Genomic DNA, 17531 nt, shown 5'->3' with positions numbered 1-17531 from the left:
TAGCCCATCTCTAATAATCTGTGTGGCTTACCAGGAAAGATTCAGCATGTCTGACCTGGCGGCTGGCTGCATTGCATCTGCCCTAAAGAGGAGTAGCATGGCGTCTGTCTGAGGCACCTTACCTCACTGCTTTCTTCCTCCCATCATTCTGTTCTGTTTACTCCACCCACCTATGTTCTAACCTATCAGGTCAAGCAGTTTCTTTATTAATTAACCAATGAAATCAACAGATTGATATATGACACTCCCACATCACTTTCCCTCAGACAAAACCTCATACATCAGCCAAAACTTTACTAACATGGGAATCACCAAGATGAGAAGGCTAACAGCAAATTCCTAAGCCCCCAAAGACATTTCTCTCAGCACCAAGAAGAAAACAAAGCTGCCCCGTATCCAAGGTGCCGGACTGAAATAGCATGCATGGACCTACTCCTTGGGTTCACACCACTGCCCAAAGTGGATTCCTTCTTGCAGTTTTCAACCTGCTGGTAAGCTGGGAAATTCACTCCTAAGTTCCATTCTATAACTTCGTAGCAGCATTGGCACACCATAGAGACTGCCAAATTGAGATACTATGCTTACATCATCCCTGCCTGTCATGGAGATAACTATTCAGATGTTCAGTAAAGCCAGTGTCCTTTACAAGCACATCAGATGGTTTGGCACTCCTGTGTCTAAATGGCCTTCATGGGGTAGGATTTCCCCAGATTGGTTCATTAAGAAGAAACAGGCATGATGACTGTATCAGAACACACTGGTAGGTTTTTCTTCTCCCGTTACTGTTGCTCATTGGTATTTGTGGAAGGCAACAGATTTCAGGTTATGAAACCTATGTGGTAGAAGGGAGTGTCATCACCTCTAACACACAAATGAATTGGCATCATTATAAAAAAAAAAACCATCTATCTTTGTTTTTTTTACCGCTGAGCAGATGAACCGTTCAAAACAATAGGACTTTTTTTTTGTCCTTAAAACAATGACCTTTCACTTGCCATGATTGTCACATGATCCACACATCATTTGATATCCTTTCTTAAATGCCTAGATAAAGTTACGGATGTCACACTAATGACATCTACAGATGACATGAAGATGGGAAATGCTGCTTTTGTTTTTAAAGACAATGACGTCGAAGGCCACCAGATACAGCAACATCAGTGAGAGAGAAGAATGAAATGAAGACCGTTATACTCTTAAGAAAGAGAACAGGAGTTGTAAAAACTTAAATCTACAGGGCAGGAGTAGAGTGAGGGCAGACAGACGGGCCCTGAGAACGTCTCATATCTACACGGACACACAGCGGACAGCAATTAGAAGTTCGAATACCCTGGGGAATGAGAACCGGGCTATTTTTAGTCCCACAAGCCCGGGCATTGTGTCTCAGAACAGATAGTCTTTTCTTCTGAAACTTTAATAAGGCCGCACCTGGCATGGGGCGTGCGGTTCTGGAACTGTACCAGAATGACATGAAAAAACATTCTAAAATGGAAATTTTCAGGTTTTTGTTCTCCTAAGAAAGAAATGCAGCCATATCTTTACGTTCCCCCAGTTCTTTCTGACAACCTCTCAACTGTATTTGTTGATTGGCTCATAACTGGGCATATCCAAAAGAACTGTGAACGCCTACTAAGCAAATTATTCCCCAAATTATCATTTCCAAGCCCAAGCTCTGGCCTGCTTCCCAAATGCCTGTTGGAGCCTGCCCACTCCTCGGGGTTTCCCTTCTCAATTATGGAACTCTAGGACTCCACTTGGTCCCAACTTTAGAGCATCCTGAGGCTCCACTCTTTAAACAACACATCCTATTCACATCAACTGCTAGTAGCTTTACCTGCACGTAGACCCATAGACTATAACCACATATCATATCCTCCCATGGTACCACACAGATGCAGATCAGGTGAGCTGCCTTCTCAGAAGACACCACCGAGTCAATAAGACCAGAGAGGGTCAGACTCCCCTTACTCCACCCTTCACATTTTCTATTCCCGCCTTGCACTACTTCACAGCACTCCGGCATCTCCGCCATTAATATAACACCCAAGGCAAATTTGACCTGTGTCTTTGCCTTGAGATTCCCTATGTCTGGAATTGCCTTGTCTGGATAGACACATGGCTCTCCTCCTCACATTTTATTTCAAAAATGTCTTTCTTTTCAGGAAGCAGGAGAGGGGGCACTTGAATTTATACCACACATCTGCTTTCCTCTTCTTCATACTTTATCTTTCCCATCATGCCTTTCTCCATCTACAGTGCAAATGACCTCTGCAAGGAGGTTAAATAGCACTTTCTATTCTCACCTGTCTAGCTGGAACACTGCTCTGGGAATTGAATTTTTAATCCCTGGGAAGATAGTCACATAAGTGGGTAATCGCTAAGGTAAAAGTCTGCTTTAAAAATCTCAGAAATTAGGAGCATGGGGTTTCTGAAATCTAGTGGAAAGAACATTCATTCAAGAACTGGACAAGAGCCAACATTGCCAGCTGGTGTTTGCAGAGACCGTTGGTGTCAACTCACTCAAAAGTCACAAGCACTATTAGAACAGAACTACTCTTGCTGTCCCCGTCACACTGACGGGAAAGAAAGAGAAAGTGGGAACACTGCTCAGTGTCCAAAATCTCTTAACAGGCAATGGGGTCGGTCTCCCCGGAAGATGTGGCTCCAGAGTCCATGTTCTGACATAAAGATCTTCAACTGCTTGGGCTCAGGACTCCCTTACATACCTGAAAAATCAATGCAGACCCAGGATAGTTTTGTTTCTGTATAATATATGATTGATGTTTATTGTATTCAAAATTAGAGTTTTTAATAGAACGTCCTCATTCAATTATTTTAATAATTATTACTTAATAATAAAAAATTCACTATATACTAACACATATACCATATTTTAAAGTGAAATTATTGTATTTTCCAAAAAATTAAAACCAAACAAAAACAAAAACAAAAACAAAACAACCAAACCTTTGGTGTGATAGATGATAATCTTGGTTGTCAATTTAACCACATCTGAATCAACCAAAACCAAGCATTTGGCATGCCTGTTGGGGATTTTCTTGGTTGGATCATTTGGGGTTGGAAGACCCATTTTAAAATAAGATCAACTGGGGTCAGAAGACCCATCTAAATCTAGGCCACAACTTCTGGTGGTGGCACATAGAAAAGGACATGGAACGGGGAAGCTTGTGTTTCTTGCCGGCTTGCCCTCCCTCTCACCAACAAGTTCATCTACCCCGTTGCTGAGACATTCCTCCATTGCTATACCTATTTCTTCCTGGTTCCAGTGCAGAACAGAGCCCAGAAGCTCTCTAGGTATTCCCCAGAACCCCCCCCCCCCAATCAGACTGGGACTGATGAGACAGCCAGACCTATGGACGAAACAGCTACCAGATCCCTGGCCTTTCTGATGGGAGACAGCCATGACTGGACCACACAGCCCACAGCCCGTCAGCCACACCAATAAATTACATATATTCATGCTATCAGCTCGGTTCCTCTGGAGACCTCTGACTAAGACACTCGGTAAAGGAGGGGTATCCACTGGCCTGGAATATCGGGTTGAACAGAAAGCGGCTTGATGATCCTATCTGCTTCTGCTCTCAATCCGCTGCCATGGGTTGTTTTGACTGAAGTCTATGAAGATAACCCAGCTCCGCGGATGCATAATTGGAAAAGGAGCCATTTTAATAGCTTTTTCAGTCGCTGGAGCATGCTGGAATAGCATGCCGTACCTGACGAGTGATAGTCTCATAAAGGTTAGCTACAGCATAGAATCTGAAGGCATGGCAGTGAACTTTCTGTGGTCTGTTTCAGGAGAAGCTCTGTCTTCTCTGCATTTTCACCAGCTCGTCAACTGAGGTGAGACTCTTCAATGTTATGCAGTGGACATTTAGAAGATACGGGTTCCCTGGGCTTCACCAATCTTCCCAAAATTGTTTTTAGAAGCCACCCTTTTAATGTTACCTCAGCAGTCACTTAAAAAGGCCTTAAGAGGTGAAAAGTTGACAAGGTCCTTGTTGGGGCCACATGTTTTCTAAAATTCTATTTTTATGTACAAATTCAAATCATGTTATTGACAACTGTATGTGGCTGTCCCACGGGCCTTTATCATCACGGATACTGTTTTAGGCATTAGCGTTCAGAGGCGGTCATGCTTGTCTTCTGATGCTTTGTGTGGCTATGTTTATATAAAACCCTCATCTATCTAGGGGAAAACCTACTTCAACTCCATGATTAACATTGCTAATAAAAAATTAAACATGTTTCTGAGGTAGAGACAGCTTTATTCACCCTTGCTTCTGACTCACGGCTGCAAATGCCAACACATTACAAAAGATAAATAGCGTCTTGGCACCGTTGGGAGAGATGTTGACCACTTGCCCCTTGCAAAGGCCTTGGGCATCGCAGAGCATGCAGAGGCCACTCACTGGGGACTGATTCACAGTGCCAAACACACATAAATTGTACCATTTACCTCCTCCAGGCTGCAGTCCCCCCACCATAAAACAAAGATATATATCTTATATGTATGTATATAAATATATACATATGATATATCACTCTGGTTTTGCAAGATTGTCAAGGCAACTTCATACATTTGTAAGTCAAGTTCTTGGAAAAATATGCGGCACACCGAAGGCTCTTGAAAAGTGGTCATGGCTAAGCCAGTGCAAATACTAGAGAGAAATTCTTGCTTGCCCCACTGCTTCCTACCAGCTGAGCACAGCGGACCTCAGTGTGGTTCGGGCTGCAGGAAGGAGCAGAGGAGCTCATTCTTTTCCGTTGATCCGCCATCTTCCTGGTAAGTGCTGGGCGATGACGGCAGCAGTCAGGTGATGTCGAAGTTGTGAAGACTACGATCTGTTTGTGGGTTCTAAATGTGCTGTGAACCAGCTATGTGACCTTTCTAGTGTAATGTCAGACTTGGATAATGAGAACATCCCGGGAGGGAGCCGTGAGAATTAAATGAGACAACACACAGGTAGATGCTTAGTAATGCATGTGCCCCCAAATAAGTGTTCAACTAATGGTTAGCCTCTTGTTCTTATAATAACAGGGCTCATTGGGTAAACGTACCTGCTACCAAGCCTGGTGACCTCAGTTCAATCTTAGGGACCTACACAGTGGGAGGAAAGCACCAATTCCTGGACTTTGTCCTCTGACTTCCACATGAGAATCTTGGCGTGAGTGCCTAGAAACACACACACATACACAGAGGTTCAAAATCAACCAAAAGTTCAGTCAATCAACCAATATAAAAATAATAATAGGTACCTTTTCTTAGGTTCCAATCTCAGTTCAGTATCACTTCCTCTGGGAGATTTTTATGGCCACCCCATAAAGGTTACCTATTTTCAGATCTCATTGATCCCTACACCCCTCTTTCTAGATGTGCAACAACAGCAGTACTATGTCTTGTTACACATGTGATTACCGTTTGCCATGCACACGAGGCTCCAAGTTCAATGAAGACAGACAAGTGTCTGTTTTGTCCTCTATTATAGGCCTGGTGCTGGCTCGAGGCCTGGCACAAAGCAGGTTTCAATAAGTACTTACTGAAAGAATGAATGAAATAACCAATTTACTAGCCTGGCAAGGCATAGCTTTACTTTATTATAATTTTATCAGAACTTCCTCTAGCACTTGTGACTCCGGTGTGGTCTGTGGACCAGGATCAGTAACCCTTGTTGAAATGCAGATTTCAGCCCTGACTACAGAGTGAAAAGCTCACAAGTTAACACAGTCAGTCCCAAGGTGATGTCTATGTTCAAAAAGCTCACAAGTTAACACAGTCAGTCCCAAGGTGATGTCTATGTTCAAAGTACTGATGCCCTGCTTCTCTTCTTCGGGCATTGTGGAGAGAGAAGAGAAGACTCAGGGGAGGAGAGAGAGAGAAAAGAGGAGGAACAGAAGTGAGAAAGTAAAGCAAAGAAGAAAGAAGATGACTCCCTGATTCCCCATGAGGAGCACCCCCCTCCCGCTATTCCTGGTCCATTCCATCCCAAATACAAACACTGCCGCGAACATTGCCCTGTCCTAACCCCAGCTGACTCATTCAGCCAGCTCGCCTCTCATTCTATATATATTGTTTTCTTTCCAGGAGACTATTTTAGCCTAGGTTAAATAATTTATTATAGACTTTAAATTCTAAAATATTCTCTAGAGGCTAAAGAAACTCCATCTGTGCCCACTCCTGGATAAACATCACCAGGCCATGTTTTAGTGTTGCCAACTCCGAATGCCTTCTTGTCCTTTGCAACATACAGCAAAAACTCCTCTATTCTAGCACCACAGCAGAACTTGGGCAACACAGAGGAATTTCTAGGCAACAAACAACTTCCTGCTGCCTGTCCACCCCCAATCCCACGCATGGTGGGGGGAACCTAGCTCCCTTTGTAATAGAAAGGCCATTGGTTTCAGGATTTATCGCCACATAGACATGGTAAAGCTATGCAGAAACCTGATGAAGGCTCCGTTTTCTGATGCTCGATCTTCCTCACATTGTGGGGACCTGGCTTTGGCATTCCCCTTGCTGCCGTGGTCCCTGCTCCCAACAAACAAAAAAGTTTTGGTTTGTTACCCAACAAACCTGGAACATAATTGAATGTGTTGGTTGGCATCTCTTTCTCTCTTCTCTTCTTTTTTTGTTGTGTTTTCCTTGGGCCTAGACATGGTGACTGATGGTAAGGCAGAGGTGGTTCAATTGGCAAAGAACTGGCTATGTAAGTATAAGAACTCAGGTTCAACCCCTAGCACCCACATACGAACCTAGGGTCACCCTATAATTCCAAATTTCGGGAGGCAAAGTCAAGAAGATCCCTGGGGCTCGCTGCTCAGCCAGTTTAGCTAAATCGTTGAGCTCCAGGTTCAATGAGAGACTCTCTCTCAAAAAATCAGATGGAGAGAGATTGAGGAAGATAGCCGCACACACATGTGCACTCACTGGAACACTGTACACCCAGAGAGACAAAAGAAATGCTGATGGGAAATGAGAGGAAGAAACGAGGGAGGACCAAGAGGAGAAGATGAAAAGCAAAAAGTTCGAGCTAGAACTGATCTGCAAACATGACTTACACAGAGTGTGTTTGTCTAACTCACTACACCTCCGAGGTTATAAGGAAAAGAAGGATTTTTTAAAAACATAAAACCTACTACAGGTTTATCTATTTTTTTGTCTTTTCCATTTACCTATTTGAGGGTTATTTTTTTAGAACTCTTGGTTCCACTATTGAAATACGTTTCTTTTCTGCCACCTGTTTGCTTCATTTTGGTCTTTATGTGATGGGGGAGAGTCTTCTGTTTTGTGTTAATTTCATTGGTTAAATAAAGAGACTGCCTTGGCCCTTTAATAGGACATAAAATTAGGTAGGTGGAGTAAACACAACAGAATGCTGGGAGAAAGAAGCTGAGTCAAGGAGTCGCCATGATTCTCCTACCAGACACAGATGCAGGTTAAGATCTTCCCTGGTAAGACACCTCATGGTGTTACAGGGATATTAGAAATGGGTTAGATCAATATGTAAGAGCTAATCAATAAGAGGCCAGAACTAATGGGCCAGGCAGTGTTTAAAAGAATACAGTTTCCGTGTAATTATTTCGGGGCATAAGCTAGCCATGTGGGTGGCCGGGTGCCGGGGACGCAGCCTCACCGCTCCTACTACATTTATGAACTCACAAAGATGTCTCTGACTCTTGGTCAAAGCTTTGAAGCTTCCTCTAATTGCCCAGTGGTGGCCCAAGGAGGCATCTATTGTAATCATAGGATGGTTGTGTTATTAGCACGGTGGTGCCCAGAGAAAATAATACTTGGGGAGATTGATGGGAAATCACATCTTCATGGGACTCTTCACCTGTGGACCTCTTGGTGGCAGGCAACACAGATAATCTGTGATGGTCTCTTGGTAGCAGAGAAAACATCAGTCCCCAGATGTCTACTGACCCTCTCATCCTTAGACATTGGTGTCTCTGGGAGGAAAAGTCTAGACGGTGAGGCTAGGAATCTCCCTCCAGTCTTCTGGGGCACTGGTGATGATGAATGGAGTTGGTTTTTCTGGGAAGATGGTAAGAGGGGTGGGCAGTGTAGCCTGAGCAATGAGCTACAGAAGGATGTACATCGGCTATGAGTGCCATGGAAACGCTGTTGGGATGTTTAAAGTCGAGGCATCATCCTATTTGGTAAGGGGTTGCTAACTTAGAACATTAACCATGTACAGCATCTTGCAGGCAGTTACGTTGTTGGACTAGTGTGACCTGACCAGCTGTCTCACCACACATGAATTCTGTGACAAGTGGCAAGAGCTGTCTGTTTCCTTCACTAGTTGTGCCGAGTCACAAATGACGCTTTTCTGTAAGCTTTCTGATGTGCTATGAAGAAACATGGCTACAGGGACTAGAGAGACGAGAAGTCAGGCAGCAACCTGCTGGCCTTGAAAGCGTGAAGACCTGAGCTTGATCCCTAAAACCCATGTTTTAAAAGCCTGATGTGGCATGCCTTTGTAATCCCAGCATTGAGGAGGCTGAAGCAGGCATTCCAGGGCTCACTAGCTCAGCAAGCTAGCCTACTTGGCTCACTAGTGCAAGCTCCAGACCTAGTAGACTTTGTCTACAAACCCAAACAAAGAAAAAAAAACAGACAAAGGAGACAGACAACACCTGAGAAATGGCCCCAGAGGCTCAGGCCTCACACACATACACACACACACACACACACACACACACACACACTGGAACATACAAAAGAATTTACAAAACAGAAAGTGGAGCAGTGCGGCCCTTTAGGATGACCTGGGGGGACACAGTCCAGGTCACACACTATGCCCACTGAACCTGAGTCTTGGAGGGATGCAGGAGCAGGCTTTGTTTTGAAAGTGTCCCAAATGATTCCAATATGAAACCATGTTACAGTTTCTAATATTCTAATACGAACCAGAGGTCCAGCTTAAAGAGGCTATGAGCAGGGTAGTGTGGGCAGATCTAATATCACTTTAAGTGATTCAGCCGGGACTCTTGGCAGTGATGGATCCTGGGCAATCGAGGAAGGCAATTTTCGGAAGGTGTCGACAACTGTTTTGGTGTGTTTTATGAAACATTTTATGAAAAGTCAATTTTGCCTACAGTAAGTGTCAGCACTTCAGGAAGTATAGGAGATAAGCCCACAACCTTGATGGAAAACAAAACAAAACAAACCAACAAACAACATCAAAACCACAACTTCACAGAGGTTTTCACCTGTGTTCTCTGCCGCAGTCACAGTGAACACGGCTAATGATGGGAAGACCAGGACGGCGACAGCAGCAGCAACGGGCATTCACGGCACCTTCCCTGGCCAGCTACTGTGCTAACCACGGGGCGGCAAACATCACCAGTGTTTCCTCAGAACGTATGATAACTGAAGAGGTCAAATCACCACCTCAGTCTAGAGAGTCAGCACATGTCAGAGGTGAGGCTTCAAGCCCCAGATACCATCTACAATTTTAATTTCTTTAGCCAATTTTTAAATTTTCATTTGGTATCACCAGAACACCAGAACTATAGCCTCACAATATCCTATAGAAAGCGTTTGCTGAGGTTAAGCCTGTTCGGATTTCTGAGCCTGGCACAGAACATGGGAACTTGGTGGTTTTTACCAAAATATATTTATTAGTAGATGCCACAAATGTCAGGACACAAACTAGAGAACATTTCACTCACTTAGGTAGAAAGGATGATGGTGACTGACATATAGAGGTATTTTTGGAGGAGCCATGCCACAGGGAGTAAAAGACCACACGGACAACAGCAAAAGTCCAAAGCACCCTGACAAAATAAATACCTCGCCTGGATCAACCAAGCTTCACCAGTTAGCTGAACTGAAATCACTTGCAGGCTTTTTCAACACACTAAGGAGCCAGCCAAGTCCCGGGGCTTCTGATGAACTGAAATTTGCATTTCTTAGCGAATTCTCACGAGCAGCTTTGGACTACTCTGTGTGGAGAGCCTCTTCCCCCAAACCAAAGAAACTGTCTGGAACCCCCACCGCTTGTGTCTAAACCAGGAGAGAGACGCCAGGGTCGGCAAGCCCCGTTCCAAAATTCCCAGAAGACCTGAGGCTTTCTTTGCCTGCAAGGAGTGGTAGTGAAATTTTACTGTTGGTTTTGGGAGCAATTAATACTGAAGCTGTCCAGTGGGAGGAAATGGGAAACCACAGCTTGAGGCTGAGCGGAGGGAACCTAGGATTTTATGGTGTTTCTGTCCCCTCAGTGCCCCCATTCACAGGCGGGTGAAGGCCTGAGGCAAGAGCGTTGAGAAACACTAGTTCTTTTGTTGTGGGAGTGAGGAGGGCGTCCAATTTGCAGGGAAATAATGTTTTCACAATTCCTCCTCCAATTCTGAGGCTGCGTCTCCTGACTACAGCTGAGTTTGTATGTCTCAGGTGCTTCTGTGGACCTCAGTGCCCAGCCAAGAGCTAGGAGGGATAAGCAGGAATCCTAGCTGGGAAGGACAGGAGCAAGGCCTGGCCAGGCTCTGTGGATGCAGCTGGGACAGATGAGAGCCCTGGGAAATCCTTCCACTTCTAATTCAATGCCTATGCTCAGTTCTTATTTTCCAGGATGGAAAAAATCTCGACTCTGAAAGGTCAGCTTCCAATTGTTGAATCTCCCTCTCAGGCCACACCCACCGACTCCCACAAAGGGGCCCTGCAGCTCTGAAGGTCACTCTGCAGAAGAACAGAGGAACAGGAACCTTCTAAACCTGCACTCCTTTTTGCCAGGTTGCTTTGCCAGCTGACAGTCATCAGCCGCGTTCACATTCCTGGCAGGTCCCCTCTGAACCCGCCATTATTGGCACAGAGGGTAAGGAAAAGAGGGCATTGGCTCCTAGAGACCGGGGAAAAGGAGATGAATTCAAGACATTCGGGTTCTGTGGTCCATTTCCTCGTTCATTTCTGCTATCGCTTCTCGTCGCTCTGGAGAAGTCTAGTGGAAATTTCTCGAGATCTACTTGGCAGTCCCCTTAGCTACTAGACCATTACGGTTCCAGAGATACTTAGTTCAGGATTTTCGATGTCCTACTGCTGACCAAGAAGGCAGAGTCTGAGCACAATTATCCAGAAGGCAAATACTGCCGGAGTCAGCACCATCCTGGCTCCTTTTCACCAGGGACTTAGGCTGTTCCTACCCGGGTAACGGAGGTCCACACTTTCTTTCCAGAGAGGTAGTATTTTTGTCATCATGTCTATTCCACACAAGAACACAATTAGGGGAGATTGCCTCAACAGAGGAAGCTGATTAAGTTCACAGATTCATTGCAAAACCATTCGGGAGTTGTGGAAAATGAGTTTCACTGCTAAGCTTTCTTACTTTAAGGAGAAAAAAAAACCCCACCAAACCGCACCTTGAATTATCCATCTATAACAGATCATAAAATACCCGTAGTCTTCCATGTAGTTTACTCATCTCGAGAGAGATGCTGAATGCTTCTTCCAGGTTCTTAGTACTGTCCCAAGAGTCCAGTGATTTTATGGGATGGGGTGGTGGGGGTGGGTAGGGCGTGGGGGTGGTTCTGACCCTACAGTAGGGTTGGGCAGACAGTGGCGTGCTGCCAAGATACATGTCACTATAGAAGACAGTACTTTGCGGAGCTTGCACACCAGTGGGCGGGTGAGCCTTGTTTTGTTTTGAGTCCCGGGAAAGCTGCTGTAGATAGGACTGATGTAAAACGGAATCCACTTTCAATAGCAATGAAGACAGCATTAATGATGCCCTTTTGACCTGAGTCCTGGAGAAATAATCAGAAGCCGTACGTCCAGTCCTTGCTTTAATGGGGGTGCCAACACACACAGTTTCAGCTTTCGCTTATTTAAGACAGTATCTTCCATGCTGTTGTTCACAGGCTTGTCCAGCTTCTTCAGAATACGTGGGGTTTTAGGGTTAGAGTGTTCAAAATGGTGCTCCATGCGGTGTGCCCCTTCATTCAGAATCCTTAACACTTGAATAAAAGGGAACAGTTCATAAAACTCTACCTGAACTAAGCATTTCTGTTTTTATTTTATCAAATCAAAATTCCAAGAATACCGAGATGAACATTATCTCATTTGCCACACGCAGGGCTTGAGCGTTGGATTGGTTTATTGAAATGAATGATTAAAAGTGCAAGTTGGCTTCAAATCCATTCTCGTTGCCCGGTCTATGATCATTAACCACTAAGCTTATCTCGTTTCTGATACTCTATCACGGGACTGCTAAATGGACCTTAATTCACCATTGCTTTGTTTAAAACAGTAAAAAACGCAATTGAGTTCCTTTCTAGCCCTAACAGGTGATCATCTTTGCTGGGATCTGTAGTTTTTAGTAATAGAGCCCTCCTGGTATCTCTCTGGGTGATAGCTTTCCCAGCATCATATCATTGTCTTCCAGTCTTCCAGGGCTTCCCTTCCCATAATCCCTTCAAGCATGCTTTTTAGGATTAACATCTGTAGGTTTGTTAGATATACAAAGGTGTAAGGGATCAGGCGGGTGCTGGGTTTGTAATCTACCTTGGATAAAGCAAATTTGCTCTGCAAAAGTCAAGTGTGTAAATCATGATAAAGAAATGATGTTCAATGTCTAGAGTCTTATGAGATTTACATCTCTTTCCTCTGCCTCCTCCTTCTCCTCCTCCTCTTTTTCTACAGAACTATAATTCAGGAATATACGTAGAACTGTCCTCTCTAAACAAGAACAATAGGCCAGTGGGTCTTGCTGTCTTGCTGCCTCCTGGTCATCACCCTGTAAGAGCTGCCAAGTTCAGGACATCTCTGTGCAGAGGCACAGAGAAAGCAGAGCAGCAACGACACAGGAAGAAACATGATCCACACAGGGTCAAGAGCCCGCTGGTGGAGGCACAGATGCAGGAACTCCTGGCTCACTTTGTATAATGTGGAATCTAAGATTTAGATTTCTTGTGTTATTAATATCTTATGGTGAAATTATATAAGAAGAGAAAGAGGATTGGGGAGAGGCAAGGGGTGATTCGGAATCCTTCAGTTAACCTCAAGTTAACTGTTAACCAAATCTGGAAAACACGCACAAGGGCAGTAGGCTCAGACAGGAAAGTGCTTGCAATGCGCGCATGAGGACCCGAGTTTAGACTCCTCAAACATACTTTAAAAGCCTAGAATGTTAGGACACACCTATAATTCCAGTCATGGGAGACAGGAGGATTTCTGGAGCTAAGCAGCCATCAGTGTTACTACAAAGTGGGCTTCAGATTCTGTGAGAGACCCTGTCTCAAAACAATGAAGTGGGGGACGGTTTCAGAAGATCCCTAAAGTCGCTCTCTGGCCCCCACACACAAGTAAACACACACACACACTCACACTCCTACTTGGGAATCACACTGACTACTAATGACATCTCTGGTACAGACACTTGCTCCGGAAATGGGACTTTTGAGGCGGGCAGAGTGAAGAGTGCAGCTATTATCAGTGACTCTGTCATAGCAGGGGTTGAGTCCAAAAAGGAGAAGGGATGTGCTCAATTCTGTGCCATTTCACATGACCCCTGACCTTTTCACTTCCCTTCACCTCAGTGAAGCTGGTTTCCTGGACAGACTTAGCTATGTCTAGGAACACATCTGTGACAGGATCCATCCTGCTTTTGCCACTGCCGACAGTTAGGACTAATTTAATGATCACCTAAATGGACTCAGCCCTTCCTTTCTCCATGGACCAAAGGCCCTGCAAAGATTACTGCTGTGTGCAGAGGAGTTTTGCTGTTGCCTCTGCTGTCGATACGCTCCAAAGGTTTTCCCCTTTGACCTCCAGAACATCTTCGAAGGCGGGAACTATCATTAGTTGTGTGAATACACCGAGTCTTGGGGAGTAATGGATGTTTAAGAACACATCTTTCCGGGGCAAGGCAAGGACAGTCTGCTCAGGCCTGGCATTCTGTGATCTGTACTCACCACAGTGAGCTCCCATCCCAGCCTCAGTGTCACAGTATGACTGGACAGGAACACCTTTTACCGTATTACTTTGCTAGACAGATAAGGTACGTTTCATTCTGGAAATATAAATAGAAAGGAAAAAATGTGGGACCTGTGTATCAAATGTGAATTTGTGAATGCTATTACTGTAAGTGGGACCTCCAATGTTGCTGGGGGAAAAAAACCAAGAGATCATTTATTTCTGGAGAAACACTAATTATATGATATATAAATTCGTCTGGATACAATTGCCATGAGTACCAATGCCAACTTAATGTAGTTGAATCACAGTTGACATATTAGAGTTTGCTCTGTTTCTCTACCTTACCAAAAAACACTTAAAATTGCTTTTTAGTCATTTTAGTTTTTGAAATACCACATACAATAAGGCCCTTTCTAAAATTAGGTTATCTCATAGGAAATAATAAAAAAGAAAATGGATATAGGGCCAAGAATATCAGTTGTTACATGAAAAGCTTTTAGAGCAAGGTAGAAGCTATTGGGCAAAGAGGTGTGGATGCTGCTCCATGGCACAGCACTTGCCTAGCTGGCAAAGTCCCTGGGTTCAATCCCTAGCACCTGAAGAAACTATTGAGTAGTAAAAAGAGATGAGCTATCAAGTCACACAAGAAGGGGATAGGTTATCCCAATGCCTAGCTAAAGATGCTGGTCTGAGTGACCACTGGGACGATCCTACCTCTATGGCATTCTGGAACAGGTAAAGCTGGAGAGCGGGAAAGCACTGGCACCTGCCTGGGGAGAATGGGAGGTGGGAACGTGGGTGATCTGGTAGAGCACACGAGACTTTGAGGGTAGAAAGACTCCTTTATAATTTCCCGTACAGTGGTAGGTATGTGTCATAATACTGACCAAGCACACCATGGACAATGCAGAGTGAACCTACAGTAAACTGCGTACTTGGGATATAATATAATTAGTATAACAGAGTATTGTTACTGACTTATCACCCGTTTAGCAAACCCTAAATGCAAATGACATTGCTAGGGAAAAGTAGAAAGAGGTGCTGGGGAACAGGAGGCAAGTCATTGTACTGTCTTTGTGCTTATCATAGGAATTTACTCATACAGTCTTAATTTTAAAAATTAAACGTGAAGCTGAAGAGACACACACAGTATTTCCGTAGATGGCTTGCCTGTTTTGGGGGGAAGGAGAGTATTCTCAAGGCTCCCTAACACCTTGGCACTTGAGCTATGACAACCACAGAGTATAGGAAAGGTCAATTTCATCGTCTCAGGGAGTCATGAAAGACAAGGCAGACTTTGTCTCCAGGAGAATTCACCCCTTGAAACCCTTGCAATGGCAGGAGATAAAACAATACTCCTTATCAAGGCAGATTAACCAGCAAAGACACGTTTGCTCTCCATTTATCCTATAGGCTTCTAAGGACAATGGGCCTTTTGTCCTTGTACCTGCGGTGGGGGCAAGAGCCAGGACGGAGGCTGCTGAGGGCTAGATGAGGTCATTGGCTTCAGATTTCTTACCTGCATCTCCAGTGATGCATCCCATTCTGTAACATGCTTCCATGGAAGAACATGCTCTTAGGATGCAGGGGGATGTGAGCAGGTCCCAGTCTTAGTGGAGGAGAGAGATACAATGAAAATCCTAGCTGGAGGGAAACAGAACATGGCTGTGGCATGGTCCAGCTTTCAAGCAGACTTCAGATATGGGTGCCTTGAAGGTCTTGCTACTGCCTTGATCTCAGCTTCTAGTGTAGCACCAGGCATAGAACAGGGGGCTCACCAGAGGCTCACCAGGTGGATGAACCTTGAGGTCTTGTCTGTAAGAAAAGAACACAGAAAACCAGCTCATCCACATCAGGTTTACCCATCTGCTGCACTAACGTTTCTTGGCTCACGGTTTTACATGTGTGTGTGCTGATGTCCTGCATCCTGAACTCACTTGGAATGGGATCTGTCAGTTTTGACTTTCCCTTTGCCTTTTTTTGGGGAACAATGCTCCAGTTTTACTTTGAAGCCACCAACCTTTCCCCTCCTCTTAAAATGTGAAGGCTGAATTCAATACTTCTATTTCACCTAAGGGGATTGGGTATGGCCAGCCAATCAGGGTGCTGTTTCCATTTTCTCAGAAAACAGCACAGAATTCATGCTGAACCCACGAAAATCTCCTCCTGGAAACTCACTGGATGGTCTGTAGTGCTTTGGCTGCCCATGACCAGGTAAGCCTAAAGCGGAAGGGCTAGGCTAGAACAATTGCTGTTTAAGTATGAGGATGCAAGTTAAATCTCTGGAATCCACATAAATGCCAGGGGGGTGTGGTGCCTGCTTGTAATCCAAATGCTTGGGAGACACAGACAAGGACCCCAGGGACTGCCGACAAGCTAAACTAGCTGAAGCTGCAAGCTCTGGGCTGGAATGGTGAGACTGTGCCTCAGTGAATAAGGTGGAGAGTGATTAACTAAGACTCCTAGGGTCAGCTTGGAGTCTATTTACCTACACACACACATACATCCATACACACAAACACACATATTCATACACACACATATACACACAATACATACATACACACATACATACACACAACACACACATACACACACAAATACATACACACACAAATACATACACACACAAATACATACACACATACATACACACACACAAAAGTGCACCTGAACTTTTAAAAGAAAACCAAAACAGAAGGAAAGTGAGGTGCGATTTGCAAAAGGACAGCCCCTATAAAAATAGTAGCCTTATATGAACTGGCCAATTTTGGAAGTCAAGGAATTCCCTGGATCCTTCCATGAGACCAGCAAATTCCCAGAATTTCAGTTGCCTATTATATTAGACCCATTTACTCTTCTCCCTTTTATTGAGGTCTCCATTACTATTCCATAGAGTCTTGTCATTCTGGTTAGAAATCAATAGGAAAATTACAATTGGACTGGCTGTACCCAGAGCCTCATCCATCTGTCTTGGTCCCTGACATACCCCTAAATGGACAAAGAACATCTGAAATGGAGTGCTGGAAGTAGTGCTACTGAGTTCCAACAAAAGGCACATGCTCATTCTCCATGCTCCATGCAAGTGCAGGAGTGGAGCTCAAAAGTGAGGGAAAGCTGGATTCAGAAATAACCTTAGTTCATGGGTGAGCTAAAAGGAGGGAGAAACATCGACACTATTATACTTTCATCACTTATAGGAAGCAGCATGCACCAAGCAATGCTGTTGCATTCAGGGTATTTCCTGCTCTCCTGGGTTTCCATCTCACCTCCTTCACCATGCTTTGGGGTAAGTCCTACTATAACCCCTGCTTTACAGTACAAGGAAAACACCCAAAAACCTTCAAAAATCTACCCTGATTACTGAGTGGGATTCAAACGAAGTAGCGTGAACCAGGCTTTCAACCACAACATAACATTGCCTTTTTGGTAGCAGAGACTGAACCTGTGCCTCTATCATTAGTTTAAGAATTGTGACAACTTGACCGGTACCTGGAAGTTAGTGTCAACATCAGTAAACTTGACAGGAAAACTAGGGTGGAGAGAGAGAGAGAGAGAGAGAGAGACAGAGAAAGAGAGAGAGAGAGAGAGAGAGAGAGAG

The 17531-nt window shown here is 44.5% G+C and overlaps 1 long non-coding RNA gene across 1 annotated transcript in view; it reads right to left on the bottom strand.

Annotated features, from left to right (window-relative positions):
• Positions 1-17531, bottom strand: part of LOC113458036 — a 333979-nt gene that overhangs the window by 191056 nt on the left and 125392 nt on the right. The window contains exon 2 of the long non-coding RNA XR_003378481.1: positions 15450-15745. This is a non-coding gene — a long non-coding RNA (uncharacterized LOC113458036). The remainder of the gene's footprint in view (positions 1-15449; positions 15746-17531) is intronic.

This window comes from Microtus ochrogaster, unplaced genomic scaffold (assembly GCF_000317375.1).
Source record: "Microtus ochrogaster isolate Prairie Vole_2 unplaced genomic scaffold, MicOch1.0 UNK1, whole genome shotgun sequence".
NCBI classification, from domain to species: Eukaryota; Metazoa; Chordata; class Mammalia; order Rodentia; family Cricetidae; genus Microtus; species Microtus ochrogaster.
The sequence above is the reverse complement of the archived record's forward strand: the minus strand, read 5'-3'. Positions and strand labels throughout refer to the sequence as shown.